Below are 18531 nucleotides of genomic sequence, written 5' to 3'. Positions count from 1 at the left end.
CAGTTTCTTACTTCAACTTAAATTACAATTCTACTGAATGTACACAATTTGAACATCTATTATGTAGAACAGAAGCAGAGAAAAACAATGGAAATTTAAAAAAAAAACAGTTTCAACAGATACTGGTTTCGGTGCATCTTCAGTGATGCAAGCCATCATGCTCTACATTCCCCAGAGGGCACTTTTGGCTTTATTGTGAAATGGTTTTCAAAGGTTAATTTGATGTTCAAGTGCAATAAATTACTGTTGATATAACTGTTGAGACTCTGATCTGCTTACAAACAATAATATAGAAATTATTTTTATGGCTTTGTAACAGAATCAGCTGTGCTCTCACAGGTTAAGTGAGTTGACCTGGAACTGTTGGGCTTACTTTGGCTTACAAAATTAAAACCTAATGTCAATCCATGGAGGGATTATAGAAGCCACATTACAAAGCTTTCTCAAATATTTCCATTGTACACACTATACTACTGTAATCTTGGAGCACTAGTACAAGTTGATGGGCCTGTTGGGGTGAGCACCCGCATTTGGGGGAAAATACTAAAATCAGAGAGCCAGCAGAACTAAATTTGCTCCCTGAGGTTAATTTGTAGGAGACAGTGGTTAGCACTGTTGCCTCACAGGAAGAAGGTCCTGGGTTTGAATCCAGACAGTTGGCGTCCTTCTGTCAGGAGTTTCTGTCATGGTCTCCCTGTGCTTATGTGGATTCTCTCCAGGCACTCCAGTTTACTCCCAAAGTCAAAAAACATGCATGTGATACACTAGTGCCCTGTTATCCAGGGTGTAGTCTGGCTCTTGCCCTAAAGTGCCCTGAGGCAACTGTTTGCTTGGCACTATATAAATAAAATTGAATTAAATTAACTGTGCCACCTGGGACAGGCTCTGTCCTGACTAAAGCTCCAAACTGTTTAGCTGGCTGGAATCCTGGTAACACAAAATGCAAACAGGCATTAAACAAAAGCAGAAAAATTCAGATTTTTTTAATGCAAAGCAATTTGGAAATAAAATCAATTCTTATCTTTTTTAATAGCATTAATCTAAATAAACAAAGGAGCTTTGTCAAGTTTTTAAAAATTATGACTGAGTCACTACATGTATACCTGAATCACAACCCTCAAAGAGCTTCTGCAGTTGTACTCATAGGTGATTAAGCTGTGTAGAAGTGACAAAAATATATTAATTGTACATCATATTTAGGCAGTTTATCATTTGATGTGGTTCAGCCCTGTGACTGTGAGTGTGAATGTTTGTCTGTCATTCTCAGGGCTGGGTACTCCAGTGCCCCCAGCCCTGAACTGGATAAGAGGAAGACCATGGATTCATGAATAGATACATGTTTGTTTGTTTGTTCCTAGTAAATGCAAGCATTCAATCTCATTGTACATTCTGTATAATGACAATAAAGGTATTCTATTCTATTCTATTCTATTCATCTGTTTGTCATGTTGTGTTTTGCCCACAGAGAGGCAGCATTGACCCTAGAAAGTTCTACTTGTGACAGCAGCATGTGCCAGATGCACAGACTAAATGCTTTCTATTCTCATAAAACTGAATCATGCTTTATGCATTTATCTTTAAAATGCATGATTTGCTCATCTGTTTTCTCATCTGCATGAACTGACATCATCCTCCTCAGCAAAGCCAAGTCTGATTGCATATCTCATATCTCCAATCTCATTGTACATCCTGTATAATAACAAATAATTCTATTCTATTCTAAATAAACCACAGTTTGTGGCTTCGGTTCAAGTTTCGTTTCCTGCCCACATCGGTGCCACTGCACCACTTTCTCATACCCTTCTGATTTCCGTGTCAGCAGTTTAATTTGACAGGGTAACACGGTGATACTGTGGTTAGCACTGGTGCCTCACAGCAAGAAGGGTTTCTCTGGGTTTGAACCCTGGCTGGGGCCTTTACTGTATATGTGCAGTCTGCATGCATGCACACATAAGTTAGGTAAATGGGTAATTCTAGAGTGGCCATTGATGTGAAGCAAATAAAGTGTATAAAGTATGGAATAAAATGTTGCATAGTTAAAATGTGTCTTTTAGTGTTACGTGCTTTGAGGGGTCAGTAATATTACAAGTATATAAGTGCAAGTGCATTCAATATTTATTCAGGAGCATATTTTTTCATCTGTTGCTAAACACATAATAGTGATAGTATTTGCCCTTAACATTACTGTTATAATCTTATCATGCAAAACCACCAACATGCAAATAATAAATTATATGGTTATGTTGAGCTCCCAACACATATGAAGCTGAGACTAAAAAAAAAGCACACAGTGAACTCTTCCTGGATGGATTATCAGAGGTATGATGCAGGATGAGTGTGCGGTTGTGTCAAGATGCTTAAAGAGATGGTGACTTAATGAGTCATTTGTCCAGCTGGCAGCATCAGCTGCTACATACTCATCACACATCATGCCAACCCAATTTAAGACTGGTTTAACTTAAGGAGGATTATATTCTAACCTTTATTTCAACAGAACAAGTCATAGTACAAAGTAACTTCACAAAGTAAGTGTGAAGTTGTTAAAATCATCCAATTCTCCTCTTTCTAAAAGTATCATATACTATATTCTGTGTCAGCTTATCCCCCAGGCTTTGAGCATTATCACTGCACCCTTCCTTTAAAATTTAATTTTATGGCTGTTTCTTGCATTATTTTCAGTCAGCTTGATGTACTTGGTATTTTTCAAATGTTGGGCTCTCCACTTGTTTCCACGTGGACAGACTGGCAGCTGTCAGTGATGAGTCCGTGAAGCTGAAAAGTTGGCCTGCTGTGACTGCTAAAGTAAAGTAGTTGGCAAACTGACTTTCAGGTCAGCACTGTCTTGTGAAATTAAGTAATTATGTTGTCCAAAAAATAGGTTTGCAGGTTGATTTTTTTTTTTTTAAACAGGAAATTAGATCAGGTGACAAATGACTAAGCTTTGTTCACAAAGGAAATGAAGCTGATGGGTAACTAAGTGCAGCAGACCTATAAAACAAAACAAACTAAAACAGCAGATGAACGTTGTTGTTCTGCTGAGATCATTTTTGCAGCATTTCCTCCTCCACTTTTATCTGATAGTTTGCCGTTTGCAGTGGAAATTAATGCGACTGCAATAAATGCTGGACAGAGGTCCAACATGTGGTTTTTCACATGAAGCAGCATGTGTCAACTGGTGATACTATATTACTATTATCAAATATTACTACCTCTATATTGATGCATTGACATATTAGCAGAATGTGGGCGTTTCAGTTAGTAGAGTTGAAGCTAATTTAAGATTTAATCACATGTCAGACCATCACACGAGTCTGACATGTAGGCAAATTTGAAATTATCTGAAGACTGCTACACTGTAAGGTATGATTATGTGCTGCATTCAAAGTAAAGAATGTAATATTTCTTCCATTACTTATAGTTCATAAACTGGTGAGATGCTATGTTTGTGCTTCAAATTTTATTTGGAAAATAACACTTTAACTGAAAATATGTATCTTTGAAGTGTACTGCAGAACTACTAAGTAGCCTGAAATGGAAATTATAAATTCACTGTTGGGCACTTTTAACTCCCCTATTTCAAACACTTATTGTACAGTATGTACAAGCACACTGAACAACAAAACTGCAGGTTTGCAGTGTAATTAAAACTCAGATAATGTCAGGAGTATGCAAAATATACAAGCACACAACTAAAATGACAGTTTGATGCATGGAAAGTTGTTCAAGAAGCGAGTTATGCCGGTTGTCAGCATTCATCTTCTTTGCTGATGCTGAATTCTTCAGTAAATTTAAATCAAGATTCTTTGAGCGCCATAAAATCTTGTTCTATATTGTCTCTAGGAATACTCACGAAAAGCTACCTGAAATTCTCGTGCACAGTAGGTTGATCAGAGGTAGTTTAAATCTCTGTTTTAACTACATAAAGCAATGCAGGAGTGAAAATAAGTACTCTCTTTTTGTCAAGGCCACAGTCTCCAAATTATACATCACAGCAGGTGTCAAACCTTCCCTTTCAACTGCTATCCTTCTGTCACATATCACCCCCGACGCTCGTTCCCACCCACTCCACCCTGCTGGCACTCTCTTTTTCTCCTGTGGCTCCTTGCAGCTTCACTGTTACATAGACATTAATGAATCAATAACTAAATTCCAACAGTGTATCTAATTCTGCATAATGAGTATTTTTATTTTAGACACTTTAACTACATTTTGATGCTAAAACTTTTGTCCTGTTACTTAAGGAGGGTTTTGACTTTAAAGTAGAGTATAAAACAGGTGATTAGCTGTTATATTTATAATGATATAATTATAATGAAAATTTATAATTATTATGATAATTGTAGTGGGTGATTTTAACATCTAAATAGATGCTGAAAATGGCAGCCTCAGCGCTGCATTTAATCTGTTATTAAACTCAATTGACTTCTCTCAAAATGTAAATGAGCCCACCCATCACTTTAATCATGCTTTGGATTCTGTTCTGACATATGGCATAGAAACTGAATATTTAAACGTATTCTCCGAAAACCCTCTTTTGTCTGTTCATTTCTTAATATTTAAATTTACAATAATGGATTACACAGCAGTGGGGAATAAATGTCATTACAGTACAATACAGAGTTGTAACTAAGTTTAAGGATGTAATTCCTCCATTATTATCCTCTTCAGTGCCATGTGCCAACACAGTGCAGAGCAGCCACCTAAACTCTACTCCCACAGAGGTCGATTATCTCGTCAGTAGTGTTGCATCCTCACTGTGTACGACTCTGGATACTGTGGCTCCTGTGAAAAAGAAAGCCTCAAATCAGAAATGGTGTAACTCACAAATGCGTAGTTTAAAGCAGATAACCCGTAAGCTGGATAGGAAATGGCATCTCACTAATTTAGAAGATGTTCATTTAGCCTGGAAAAAGAGGTTTTTGTGCTCTAACATAGCCAGGGGTGGAGCTTCAGGAGGGGCTGGGAGGGCGGCACGCCCCTGGCCTGGGCCTAGAGGGGGCCGGATGGGAGAGAGGAGAGGAGGGAAAGATTTCAGGTAGCCAGGCCTCTGTCACATCCGAAGAGAAGAGAGGAGCGGAGGAGGAGAAGGAGAAGGAGGAGGAGGAGAAGAAGACAGGCCCTGTCCTGATTGTATCCCAATGTGCACAGTGTATAACCAAGGATACAGCCCGCTCTACATCACCCGTCATTCATGTTTTTACACGAGGGTTTTAAAGGTTGCCAGAGTCAGGACTGAGTCATGGTTGCTAAAAACTTTACAAGACCGACTGACTTTAGTGATGTAGTAGGTGTAAAATATTGAATAAGATGTTGTGCTGCATGACTGGCTTTATTTTCACTCTTACATTTAACTTTATGACACGCAAATTTTCAAGTGGATCGCCGCTATTTTCTCCAAGTGTATTGTGGGTAAAACTCGTCACCAACCGTCCACCAACGGCATCATCAGTCACTTGGCAACAGATTGTAAACTAAGTGGAGCATTTTTATGGACTAAGCTAACATGAGTGGCATTTCATAACATACAACATCGTGTATGTTGTAAAATGATGTTATGATGAGCTTTATTATTTGGGTATAAAGGGCCCGGTCATTTGCCCCGCCCCTGGCCAGGCTCTGATTTGTTCCGCTAGTGAAAATAGCCCTCCGTGAAGCTAGGACACGGGGTCCTAGCCAGCGGTTGATCACCCGGTGCTGCGCCTTGCTGAGGTGCCGTCGCGCCGGGCTGAGCTAGCGCCGCTGCCATTAGCATCAGGAAGCGGTTGTTCAGTACTTTCGGTCGGTACTGAGAGGGGACCCCCGCCCCCAGTCATACATTCGATACCAAGTTTCTTCACAAATAAAATTTTAACCATCCATCCATTTTCTTTATTAGAGAAAAACATTAAGCTACTTTCAGTACTACCGATATTTATTTGGATTCTTTCTCTCCAATTGAGCTTTCTGAGTTAACTTCAATAGTTACTTCCTCCAAGCAATCAACATGTCTATTAGACCCCATTCCTACTAGACTGCTCAAACAATTCTTTCCATTTATTGATGCTTTAATTGATGCTCTTAAATATGATCAATCTGTCATTATTAGTTGGATATGCACCACAGGCTTTTAAGGTGGCTGTAATTAAACCATTACTTAAAAAGCCATCACTGACCCAGCTGTCTTAGCTAATTATAGGCCAATCTCCAACCTTCCTTTTCTCTCAAAGATTCTTGAAAGAGAAGTTGTAAAACAGCTAACTGATCTTCTGCAGAGGAACGGTTTATCTGAAGAGTTTCAGTCAGGTTTCAGAATTCATCACAGTACAGAAACAGCATTAGTGAAGGTTACCAATGATCTTCTTAGAGCCTCTGACAGTGGACTCATCTCTGTTCTTGTCCTGTTGGACCTCAGTGCAGCTTTTGATACTCTTGAGCATAACATTTTATTACAGAGATTAGAGCATGCTATAGGTATTATAGGTACTGCATTGCAGTGGGTTGAATCATATTTATCTAATAGACTCCAATTTGTTCATGTAAATGGGGAGTCTTCTTCAGACACTAAGGTTAATTATGGAGTTCCACAGGGTTCTGTGCTAGGACCAATTTTATTTACATTATACATGCTTCCCATAAGCTGCATTATTAGAAAGCATAGCATACATTTTCATTGCTATGTAGCGATACCCAGCTTTATCAATCCATGACGCCAAATAACAGTTAGTTAAAATGCAAGAATGGAAGAAGGCATAAAACCTTCCTTTTTGATCAAGCTAATACTTAGGACTGGACCCTAAACCATCCCCTAGTTAAACTGGAATAGGCCTAGGCTGCTGCGGGGTTCCCATGATGCACTGTTTCTTTTTCATTCACCACTTTTCACTCTTTATGTGTTTATACAACACTCTGCAGTTAATCATGAGTTATTATTAATCTCTGGCTCCCTTCCCTCACCGTCAGATGACTGCTCCTCCCTGGAGGTTTCTTCCTGTTAAAAGGAGTTTTGCCTTCCCACTGTCACAAAGTGCTTGATCATGGGGGGGGGGGCTTTTCACTGGTTTTCTCTGTAATTATTGTATGTTTTTTACTGTACTATATATCTATATCTATATATGCAAATTACAATATTTATTAATCAAATATTGTAATATTGTATTGTATTATTATTTATTTATAATTTACGATATAAATTATTGTAATGTTGTTACTTTACAATATATCGCCGTGAGGCAACTGTTAGCTGTGATTTGGCGCTATATTAATAAAACTGAATTGAAATGAATTACAAAACAATGTTCAAACTCTTGCATCATGCCACTTTTTATTTGATTTATTTCTGTTCAAATATTCTGATTAAAATTCCTCCTTATATATAAAGTATAAATTACATTTCAATTACATTTAAAATATCTAAAGTGTGCGTGTGTGTGAGTGAGATCACATCAAACACTACCGCCTGGGAGCTGGTGTGTGTGTGTGTGACTTCGCCACAGCAGGGGTGACAAAAGGTTCACCGCTCTCTCCGGTGTGTTTGTTCCTTTGCCCTCTGGTGCCGTTGTTCTTCCTGTGTAGGCGGGCCTAAGCTAAGAAGAGGTTTGTTGAAGTGGGGTAATAAAAAAAGGCACTCACCCGGAGCCCCAGTCACGGCAGTAACGTATTCGAGCGAGCAGGGGGCTCAGCGATCCTTATCTATTCTCGAGAAAGCCCACGTGAATAAACGTTAACTCCACCCGCTCTTAATCGTTAACGTTACGTCTGGGCGGTGCGGTTTATTAGCTAAAACAAAGCGGTCCCTCAGAACAGTTGTTGCTAGTCTACGTTTCAATTACCGGTTTGATTTTGTACACTTTTTGGAGGCAGATGTTACTCTGAATCTACACAGACATCGCCAAGGTATCAAGCTTAAGGTGAGTGGTGTTATTTTAACCTATATTTGTCACATTACCCGGCCTGCCATGGCTGAAAACAGTGACGGCGGCAAAGAATGTGTGTCTTCGGGCTAAAAACTTTGGGTGTGGATTAACAGCAACTAGCTAGCGGTTTAGTTTCTAGTTTAATGCGGTTTTTTTTCAGCGCTGTGACACGTATAATGTTAGCTTGTTCAAGGCTCCTTGATTAAAATCTAAATTTGAGCTTTGTGCTTAAAGTAGGCCAAAAAAGTAGTCGCTTTATGCTACCAAAGAGGGCAGTGTGAGAGGCTAAAGTGTGAGAGGGTAGTGGGATTTGTCCCTCAAAGAGCTGGTAACAAAACCTAATCCGGATGAATCAAGTCAAAACTTCAGCAGAAGCTTTTACACTAACTTGGTGTTTAAGACTCAAGAGTATATATTTCAAGTCCTTCAATGAGCTGTCCTATAAGTGATAATGTGGATGTCTTGTTTTACATATAGCAGTATTGTGCCGTTGTTTTCCCATTTTCCACCGAGTTTATTGTCACACAAATGGGGGATTCTTTAAAGTGAGGACATCGCTGCTGTTCATGAGGAATAATGTAGTTTTTTTGGTTTTGTGAAGTTATCCGATTTGAGAAACGATATCTAATAATTCCCAAGTTACCAATTTGGAAGCAGTCTGGTTTGTCTAAGGAATGTGGTTAAATCATTTGGCTCAAACTTCCCCCGTTGTGTCCTAAACAGCATTTCACTTTAATCTGATGCCGTAACTTCCCTTTTGTAGACCCACACCACCATGGGAGAGTTATAAAGGATAGCTTGAAGAGACCACAGCTGGACTATGGTTTGGTTAGGCTGCATTATGGGCTATATAAACTGTGGTTGAGGATACAGTAAGAACCAGTACGTCTTAAAGCTAGGTCAGCTTGGTTAACCAGAATCTAAGAGCCTCTTGTTCAGTCTTGACCACAGCTGTGATTCAGATATGTTGACTCCAGCACTCCAGTTGGACAAGATTGGTCTTGCCTGCATTGTTCTCTTCCTGTAAAGGAATTGCAGTCTCGGGGTGTTTTTTCTTCTTCCCTGAAGAAGTTGATTTGGTTAAAATAGCAGTCTGCCCACCTAGTTCTTGCTGTAAGGCCTAATTTAGTGACATAGGAATAAAATGAAATGACTCATGTTAATTACTGACCAGTCTTGGCTAGTAGACAGCATTATAATGACATGGTACTGTAACAGTGTTGTATGGAGGTGTGATAAACACATATGCATTTGATCTTGTACAGCAGTAGATCTCATGAGCGCAGATAATGTTCACCAGACATGTTAATTGCAGACATGTCTGCAGACGATAGCCAACTGTGCATCAGTGAGTCACTTCCCTTAGTTACATCGTTGTGTTATTTAAACAAGACCCTGCATCTATCCGGGGGCGTTTGGAGGGTCATTTAACCCCCCCTCTGACTGATCAGATGTGAGTAACAGATTACAGCACCTCCAGTGAAGGCAAGATGAAGCAACTGGGAGTGGCATGTTTGAGGAGATATGACCGTGGCCCTTTCATAGATATTATGAGGCCTGAGTCAGTAGTAAAGTGTTGGCAGTTCTCACAGTTAAGAGAAATATTTCATACCACTTGAGAGGTGCAGCGGTAAACACAAGAAGGTTGACTGATGGACTCAAGGTTACTTTTACAGTGGATTTGTACTTCTGTGTTAAAACTACATTGTAGGTACAATGCACAGTTTCTACCAGAAAGCTTAGATTATATAATCAACCATTTAAAAAAGTGCAGATCAGCACTAAAGAGGCTCTGGATTTCCACCAGAAAAATTGTTAAGTAAAGCATGAGTGGTGAGGTTAACGTAGCACTATCTATCCTCAGTACCAGTGCAAAGTTGGAACTTTTATCTGCTTCTTATTTTTATTTCCCTTTTTATAAAGTTTTTTTTTCCTTCTACTAACTCTTCCAGGCTGTGTGAAAATATGTATTAAAAAACACTTAATGGTAACAGAAAGTTAATTAACTAAGTTAACTCTTCCTTGGAGCTTCCTGAGTGGCAGTGCTAAGCCAAAATTTCAAGTTATTTACACAAAAATTTGAGAAAACAACTTGAAATTTTGAGAAAATAACCCGAAATTTCAACTTAGTAACTTGAAATGTTGAGAAAACAACTCGAAATTTCGAGTTATGGATAGGGATTTTTTTTTTTTTTCTGGAGGAATCAAGCTTCCATAGTCCTGGATGGAGGAGTGGGAGGTGCATCTTTGCGCAGAGAGAGTGACAAAAGTCAGATGCACAGACAGGTTTATTTCAGACTTTACAACCAAGAGACAAAAATTTATGTCAGTGGTTTGCAAAATTATTGTTACAACTGTTAAAAAGAAAAAAAAAGAAGTAATGAATGCAATTTAAACTTACTAAATCAGGACACAAATGGTCTGATTGATAGCAAGGATCACTTTCTTTGTGGAGAAAAGTGCAACTAATTAAATAGTAGGTGTCATGCTTGGTCCAAAAGCTGCAAATAGGTGTCTTCATCTGTCAGTATATAATTAAAAGAAGATGTGATGATATTTCAGATAGGATGTTTCCCACAAATATGATTACAGGTGTGTGTTTGAAGGCCATTGATCTAGCCTGCTGTAATTGACAAAAAAACGTAAGACATTTAAGAGGAGCAAATTCAAATTTCAGTGGTCTTTTTCAGAAAGTTAAAAACTAATTTATAAGGTATTTCATGAAATCCAGCCTTAGTAAGTTCTTAATGGAGTTTTTATTTAAGAAAACTTATTCTGGCTTTGACGTGTAAAAGGCAGCCGAGCAGCCAAAAGAGCACAAAGTCACTTGTGACTGGATTGACTGAGTTAACTCTGAGTTCATGGTAGAGAGAAATGGGGGGGGGGGGGGGGGGGGGGGGGGTGCCGCCATATTTCAGTTACGTAGATTTCCATGACATAAATATGGAGTTTGTTAAACTGGAATGCATTATCTCATCCCTCTGAGGAAGGCTGAGTGATGAGGATCTTCTCCATATCCCAAACAAACCCCAAACACTCTCCAGCTCGAGCAACAGATTGAACTTTTCCAGAGTAAGTTTCCTTGACTGCTGAATATCTAACAGACATGAGAATTGGATATTTTGAATTTACACATAGCTTTTAGATTTTAAAGCAAAGGTCTAACAGGCTTAGACATGTCAGGATAATCAAATCTCACCTTGGACCTTTTTTTTTTTTTTTGGCCCACACAAAGTTTAGATGAAATGGGAACTTTCACTGTGTTAATAAAAAGATAAGGTAAAAATCTGGACTCCTGACAATTAGGACATTAGCCAAACACATGTTGGGAAAGAATAACAGAATAACTTCCCTTCATCCACTTTTTCTTGTCAGTTGGGTGCCAGAAGATGCTTCGTGCTTTCTGATTCTTTGCCTCAAATGCAGATAAAGAAAGCAATCTATAATGTGATTGGCCTCCTTTTAGTTCTTTTTCAAGCCTGCAATAAAATTGAAGTGAAACAAGTGATGCCGGCCACAACAAACCCAAACCCCGCCCCCAGCAGACAGCACACTGAATCACTGAGATAACAGGTAGGCTTTATTGTCCATGCCCATAATTTTTCAAGGTTTAAAAAAAAACTAAAATAACTTTCATTTTCTGAATGTAAATGTTAAATTCAAGTAGCATGCAAATCCAGAATCTGGATCAGATCAGTTTCACCTTTAAACCAAATTTAAGTATGAAAAGATGCTTTCAGTGACTGAACAAATAAATACTGTCAACCGTCAGTGCAACCCCTCAGCCTCCCGTCAGTAGAATCTTTAGGTCGCACAAATCCCCTGGAAGTACAACACATAATTACACATAGGTCTTAATGAGGTGTATATGAGCCTTAGTGACTTGCAGATGGCTAAGTGAGAACCAGGAATGGGTAATACTAAAATCATAATAAATATAAACCACTGAGTTAGTTATCATGTTCACAAGATTTTCAGAAAAACTTGACCTCTGACCTCTAATCTTGACCAAATTCTTGGTATGAATTGGAGTGGCAAGAAAAGCACAAATTATACACAAGCAATGAAAAAATAAGTAAAAAAATTATAAGATGAGAAGGACAACAAAAAGAGATCAAAAATGTAAAATATTTTCTTGGAAGTGCCTACAAGGAAATCAGTGAATTTGCAAGCAATCATATGTAGTGTACATGGGTCGTTTCCTTCAGTTGTGCCCTGAGAAGGAAAGTGCCTATCCTTCAACAGCCTGTGGGATGAGAGCAGCAGTGTCTGGGAATGGTTTGATTAAGGAAATTGATGAAAAGTCATGCTGAGTTGTTTGGGGACCTAATGAACCGAGAGTAGACTGACTTTCAGCAGCAGGTGTGGACCGGCTGCCACACCGGGTGGCACAGAGCGCTTTGGCTGTGGGGGAAGGGTGGTTGGCTCGTTCTGTGAACTCCCAGGTGATCCACTCTGCAGGAACAACGGGGACTTCTGCTGTCTTTCTTTTTGCATATTTCTCAGAGTAGATTTGGAAGATTCAGGTGTCGACAAGTGTGCTTGTTGCAGTAGCTGTCAGTTTTTTTAAGGCCTACATTTGTGGCATTACATATTTATTTACATAATAAATAAATGCACGTAAAAGGAGGTAAAAGATGGAGGAAGGAAACAAATGCAAATAATCTGTAAACCAAATGTGGAACTTTTAAAGATGGTGTTTGAAATGCACGAGGAACTTATTAGAGAGGTTATTGCTACATGCATGAAGGCCTCTCCTTTTAGCTGCACACAGACAGTTGTTCACATTTTTGCTTATGTGATAGAAATCCAAGTATTTTTAACTGAGCATTGCACAAAAGAAGCAATGTATAGATTTAGAACATTGTTGTGAAAATTGAGCAAAATAGAGAAAATAATTGAGAGATTAAATAAATAATCCATGTTCAAAGTCTGATTGTGCATTGATGCTCTTTTTTTACATCCACCACCTGGCCACAGGTATATACATATATAAAGTTAATAAAATGGATTAGTGTGGGAAATTGTCACAATGATAAGTTGACAGTATTTAGTATCCGGCAGTGTGACCATCTCTAGTCTTTTCATTCAAAAACAAGGAACCACTGAGAAACCAGGAAGAGTCCTGAAACCTTTAGTTCCAATTAACCATTCACATGCACGAAGGCAAGTTGTTGGGATAAACCGCTGTGTTTTTGTTCAGAATTAGTGTACTGACTTTGTGTTGTTTAAAACAGGTGCTGTTTAATTGTTCAGCATGCCTAAGTTCAGTGTTGTCTAGACAACCATTTCTGTTTTTCTTTTCCACGCGAGGAAGTCGAGGAAGCTGCACATCAGCAAACCGCATTTGGCAGGAAACCTTCTTGCAGGTGCTCATGTTATGAAGACCTCTGAGGTTGATGTGGGGGGAGGTGCAAAATAGATGTAGGGCTTTAGATCATGTCTGCTTGTGTCTTTCGTGTTTATCACATAACAGTTTTGTAAAGAAACCTGATTTAGCCTCAATATGCCATAAACCGTTATTACTATTTTGGTCATCTGAGACCTTATTGTGCAATACTGAACACTCACAGGTGTGCTTTCTTTACCTTTTCACAACACCGGGCTTGTAGCTGCAGACAGATTTGAACAGAGGTCACAGAGGAGCCAGGAAGACAGGTTTTCAGCTTAGCTTATGGACATGTTTTACTTTGAGCCAGATAAAGCTACTCTTTTATTTCACAATACCCACATATCAGCCAACAGCCTACAGTTAATGGGACTTTGTTCCCAGATGAGTCGTCTGGCGTCAGCTTTAAAAGCGGAAGTCTCCTTCCTCAAACTTTGTATTACAAGTGGTGACACATGTCTGCAGAGTCTGAGACTGAAGCCTTCAGTCACCTCCTGTGTCCCTCATGCTTACCCTGCCTTGGAAAATCCCAGCACTGCCTTAAGTCAGAGGAAACCCTTCTGTATGAACGTGGCCAGAAAAAACATTATTATAACTGCAGGATTTATTGTAGTATAGTCATCTTTATGTGTGTTAGCTGTTTTCTGTTCGAAGGAAGAGGGGATGTTATTTTTTTCACAAGTAGTAACATTTTTGTCATGCTTTGTGATTTTTAATTATCATAGAAGCTATTGAAGCCATTGGTTAGGAGAGTTATTCAAATGAATAGCTGCTGAACGGCCCTGACAAGCTCCTCCACGCTTGCCATCGTTGTGGCCCATTTTTAATCCCGATTGCATCAAATTTGCAAGCAGCTGATACAAAATCTATGTGATCTCTGAAAAAAATCAGTTGTCTAGAATGTAAAATATCAATTACTTGTTTTATTTGAGTACTCTGTGTTCAGAAATTCACAAGTGATTTTGTAGCTTGGTCTGGTTGACATCTGGTTTATGCACCTTTAAATAATTAATTATCTAGACATTATCAATCCACAACCCCATGTCATCTTGTAACACATTAACATTAAGAAAAAATAATTTCCTACTAATTTTTTGTCAATAAATTGAGCAACTTCTTGTTTCAGAGGAATGGCTGCCATAACCAAGTCTCTTGGTAGTCATTCATTGTGAAGTTTCCTGGTAAAAGTACTGCACTACGCTTTGAAATGAAGGCTATTGATATATAAAAGTAACATTTGGATCAGGAGCGTGTGAACACCTATTTAAGTAATGCCTGACCATATGCCATCTGAGTTACTGCAGCTGTGCTGGTGAGAGGTGACGGACTCTGGTTATTATCAGCAGAAGCTGAATTGTTATGAAAAACTGTGACGCTAAATTGCAGCATGACACAGGGCTTGTGCGGTCTCCATCTTCTCCAGCCTGACCATACAAAGTCACGATTAGCCACAGTTTACATGTGTTCTTGTAAACAGTAGGTTCTCAGGTCTGTCATCACAACGATTCATAGACCAACGTTTCTGTGTGGTGAAACAGAAGGGCTTAAACAGGAAGGTGGCGATAACTATTGTGTTAGCATTTGAATTTGTGTTCATTGTGACATTTTCTTGTGACAGATTTTCATATTTTTTCATTAATTGTTTTTCCTTTATCAGTACTTGCCAGCAGAGGACCAGGTCCTTTTAACTCATGTGGGGCAGAATAATCTGTGTGCATCATAATTTGGATTAAATCAGAACTTAATGCTGATACACTGAATAACTAATCAGGCAGAGGTGGACTAATTATTAAATTATTTACATTTTTGTGTTGCATGTTATAGTGAAGTGACTATTTAGAGGCTTTAAAAAGCTGGAAGAATAAAACAAACTGTTAATGTAACACATTTTCTCACATAGAGCAATTAGCGATCCATTTAGATCCAGCTTTATCCTCATTTTTGACTCTAATGGGGACCATAATTTACACAGTTAATATCATTTTGTATTCATTAAGCCTTGAAACTCACAACTGTGCATCCAAATCAGTTGTACACCCACTCAGAATGTCACAGTCTGAACCCCACCAGCCAGTTATTGAGAATCACTGTTGTAGAATATGCAGTAGCAAAACTTCATCAATTTATGTCAGTGATGTAGAGGAGCAGAAGCCAGCAAGCTGTTTTAGGTTAAATAACCAGTGAAAACTTCAAAAAGTGCATTTTAGAGTGCATAAATTTTAAAGAGTCACATCAATATGTGGGATAAATGGCTGGTCAAAAGAAGTTACAGCATATTAAAGGTCTCCTTCTTGCATATCTTTTAGGGCTGTAACGATTAATCGAGTAACTCGAATAATTCAATTATAAAAAATCCTCAACACAATTTTTTTTGATGCTTTGTTTAAGAAATGCATGTGTGGCCATTACAATGGTGATCACTGTTCACATACCAGTTGGCCTCCTTCAATCATGTTTCACAGTGTTAAGCAGCTTGGCCACAGGCTCGTACAAATTAAGTCTCCACTCTGTTTTGCTTTAGACTATCAGCTCTTATCAGCTGAAACTTGTCAATGTTCCATCAATACTATTGAACGAATAAACTTAGAGTCGGCCCCTCAAACAATCAGACTCTGGTTCAGGTAAAATTGTTGTCATTGCCAGCATTTCTGCTTGTGTGAGATGCATTGCGTGTTAATTACTGTGTGGTCGTGTCCCGGTGCTTTTGCATGCGGCCCCGGCCAACAGAAACAAATAAAATGCTGGGACTTTTTTCCTCCTGGGACCTCGCTCTTTGTTGCAGTCAGCTTTTTTTCAGTGCAGACTTATTTGTCCCTCTAGTTTTTTCACTTCTTTCTACATTCCCTCACGTCCATTCTGATATTTCAGCAATCTCCCTCCAGGAATTTACTAACTTTTGAGAGTCCTCATATTGATGCTATGATTATTATTCCTTATACTGAGATGATGATTGTTATTCTCTCACTGATAAATTCAGAAACTGCGGCAAAAAGTAGCCAGAAATGCACAGTAGGAATTAACAGTGCCAAATAGGCCGATCAGAATTGTCGTGGGCTTGTGTTAGTGTTTTAAAGCTTTGTGCTTTATAGTGTTGTGCCTTCATGGACGAATCCATGTGGTCACAGAAATTGTCGAGGTACAAGGAGCTTTGCATATATATATATATATATATATATATATATATATATATATATATATATATATATATATATATATATAGATATATATATATATATATATAGATATATATATATATATATATATATATATATATATATATATATATATATATAATTGTTTTTATATATATATTGCAGAAAGCTACTGCACACCTTCAGAGGACATCTTTGAGTCTCTAAGATTAATCTAGCGGGAGAAAAACTCTCAAGCTTTTTTACAGGTGAACCTGTGGGATTATTAATTGCTGTCTTTGTCTCAGGTTTGCTCAGTTTCTCATCTGGTCTGCTGTTAGTGGTGAGCAACAGTTGGGTGTTGGCTTCGGCTCTCTGCTGCTTGCTCTGTGGCTGCTGCTCAGGTCCTCTTTGCTATGTGAGTCCATTTCCATCTAGTCGCTTTCTCCACACTTGTCTGCACCCACAGACTGTCTGCATAATGTTGACCTGAACAATCATAAAATTATAAATGATTGAAGTTGCAAAATTGTCCATAAACAAGTACCTTTGTTCTCCATTTATTTATCCTAATTATATATTACAGTAGGCTATTTATTGATCTAAAGCACGTGTGATAGCAGTTTGAAGCCATAATAAATTACATTTGTGCAGAAAACAAAGAAGTAATTGTAAATTTAAGGAAATAAAACAAAAGTGGATCAAGGGAGTTCCCAATAATATTAATATTTCATTCAGGAGAGATGTGGAAGCAGTGTCATGCCCCAAGATTAGCACCACAAATACCGCTGCCTTTGACAAATGGTGGCACCAAGTGCCTTCAAATCTGTCATCTCTCTGCAATTTGCAGCCCACAGAGCTGGCCTTCAGAAATGTCGGGGTGGAGCCCGAAGTCTTCACAGATGGCGTTGGTTTTAATTTTATTAAACATCCTGCTGGATGCGTTTGGGATGTTGAAACAGTTTGCATGTCTTGCCACACAGTCTTGTTTGTTTCAGGTTTTAGTTTTTGCCACCCTGTACTTGTACTGAGCACTGACAGTAAAGTTGAATCTATCTATCTAGTAACTCTGAAGAGGGATTGCGCCTAATAATCAACTGAAAAAAAAAGGAGCTAAAATCTGTTGTTCCTCCATTAAAAAATCATGCTGCAGTGCACGCTTTCAAATTTGAGTGTCAGTGTTTCCTACACACTGCAGCACTTATGAGAAACTTGCTTTAGGTCAGTCAGTAGGCCTAATATAAGAGGAAGTGGTTATTTTGTGGTTGCCTGTGCCCTCTGACTTAGAATACAGCAGCAAACATGCATGCATCCATTTTTCACATCTAAACCTCTCCTAGTTAACTGTTAAATTGTCCTTTATTTGGGTGATATGAATGCACTTTTTGTCCCTTGACTCTTTATTATCCTCACTCTATCCAAACAAACCAATGCACAGACTATTTTGAGACACAACCGTGGACTTTTTTTTTTTTTTTAACCCAGATTACTTCCTTAGTGTTATCTTACTGTGAGTAAAACCCAGTATTGGTTTCCGGATTTGAGGAGTGGGCAGTCAGTCAAGAAGTGTGTCACTGGATATTTGGAATGGCACAGATTCAGGAAGAGGCATGGAACAGCTTTACCAAATATGGGAAAGCACACCCATGTGGCCACCCTTAACTCTTTGTTTTCTGGTGTGGCGGGGTAGGCTTAGCCTACGGTGATAAAACCAATAAACAGACAAGAAGCAATAAAATAGTTAGCAGTGACTGTGCAGCAATGACCAGGCCCTTCTATCTTCATGCACTTTGTGGCGTGATTCAGTCGAAGTGCTTCCTGCAGGCGTGTGGATGTCTTTAGTCCAGGGGTGTGGTTGAATAGTCAGTTTTTACTTAGGCCTCAGTCACACTAGATTAAAAATAGGATGGCAGCATCAGTGTGACCAGGAAAAACTGTTGATATGAGATCACAAGTTGATTGCACACGGTTGCAATAATTTTGATTGTTTCGTGGTCTCCAACCATCGTTTTCCCTGGTGTGACTGCAGCTTTAGGAAAGTTCCCAAGTGCCTAAAGTTCCAGGTGAAGTGAGCTGGAACTGTTTGGGTGATAGCCATAATAAAAGCTGGTTAAATTCT

The 18531-nt window shown here is 38.8% G+C and overlaps 1 protein-coding gene across 2 annotated transcripts in view; it reads left to right on the top strand.

Annotated features, from left to right (window-relative positions):
• The first annotated feature begins 7549 nt into the window (after positions 1–7549).
• Positions 7550–18531, top strand: part of LOC115795528 (integrin beta-1-like) — a 29307-nt gene continuing 18325 nt past the window's right edge. The window contains exon 1 of one of the 2 annotated variants that reach the window (XM_030751493.1): positions 7550–7886. The gene's annotated coding sequence lies outside the window, so the exon portion shown is untranslated. Of the gene's footprint in view, positions 7887–10940; positions 10965–18531 lie in introns of those variants that run through there. The other variant, XM_030751494.1, reaches the window with a different exon arrangement.

The sequence above is a fragment of the Archocentrus centrarchus genome, chromosome 17, assembly GCF_007364275.1.
Source record: "Archocentrus centrarchus isolate MPI-CPG fArcCen1 chromosome 17, fArcCen1, whole genome shotgun sequence".
Taxonomy (NCBI): Eukaryota; Metazoa; Chordata; class Actinopteri; order Cichliformes; family Cichlidae; genus Archocentrus; species Archocentrus centrarchus.
The sequence above is the reverse complement of the archived record's forward strand: the minus strand, read 5'-3'. Positions and strand labels throughout refer to the sequence as shown.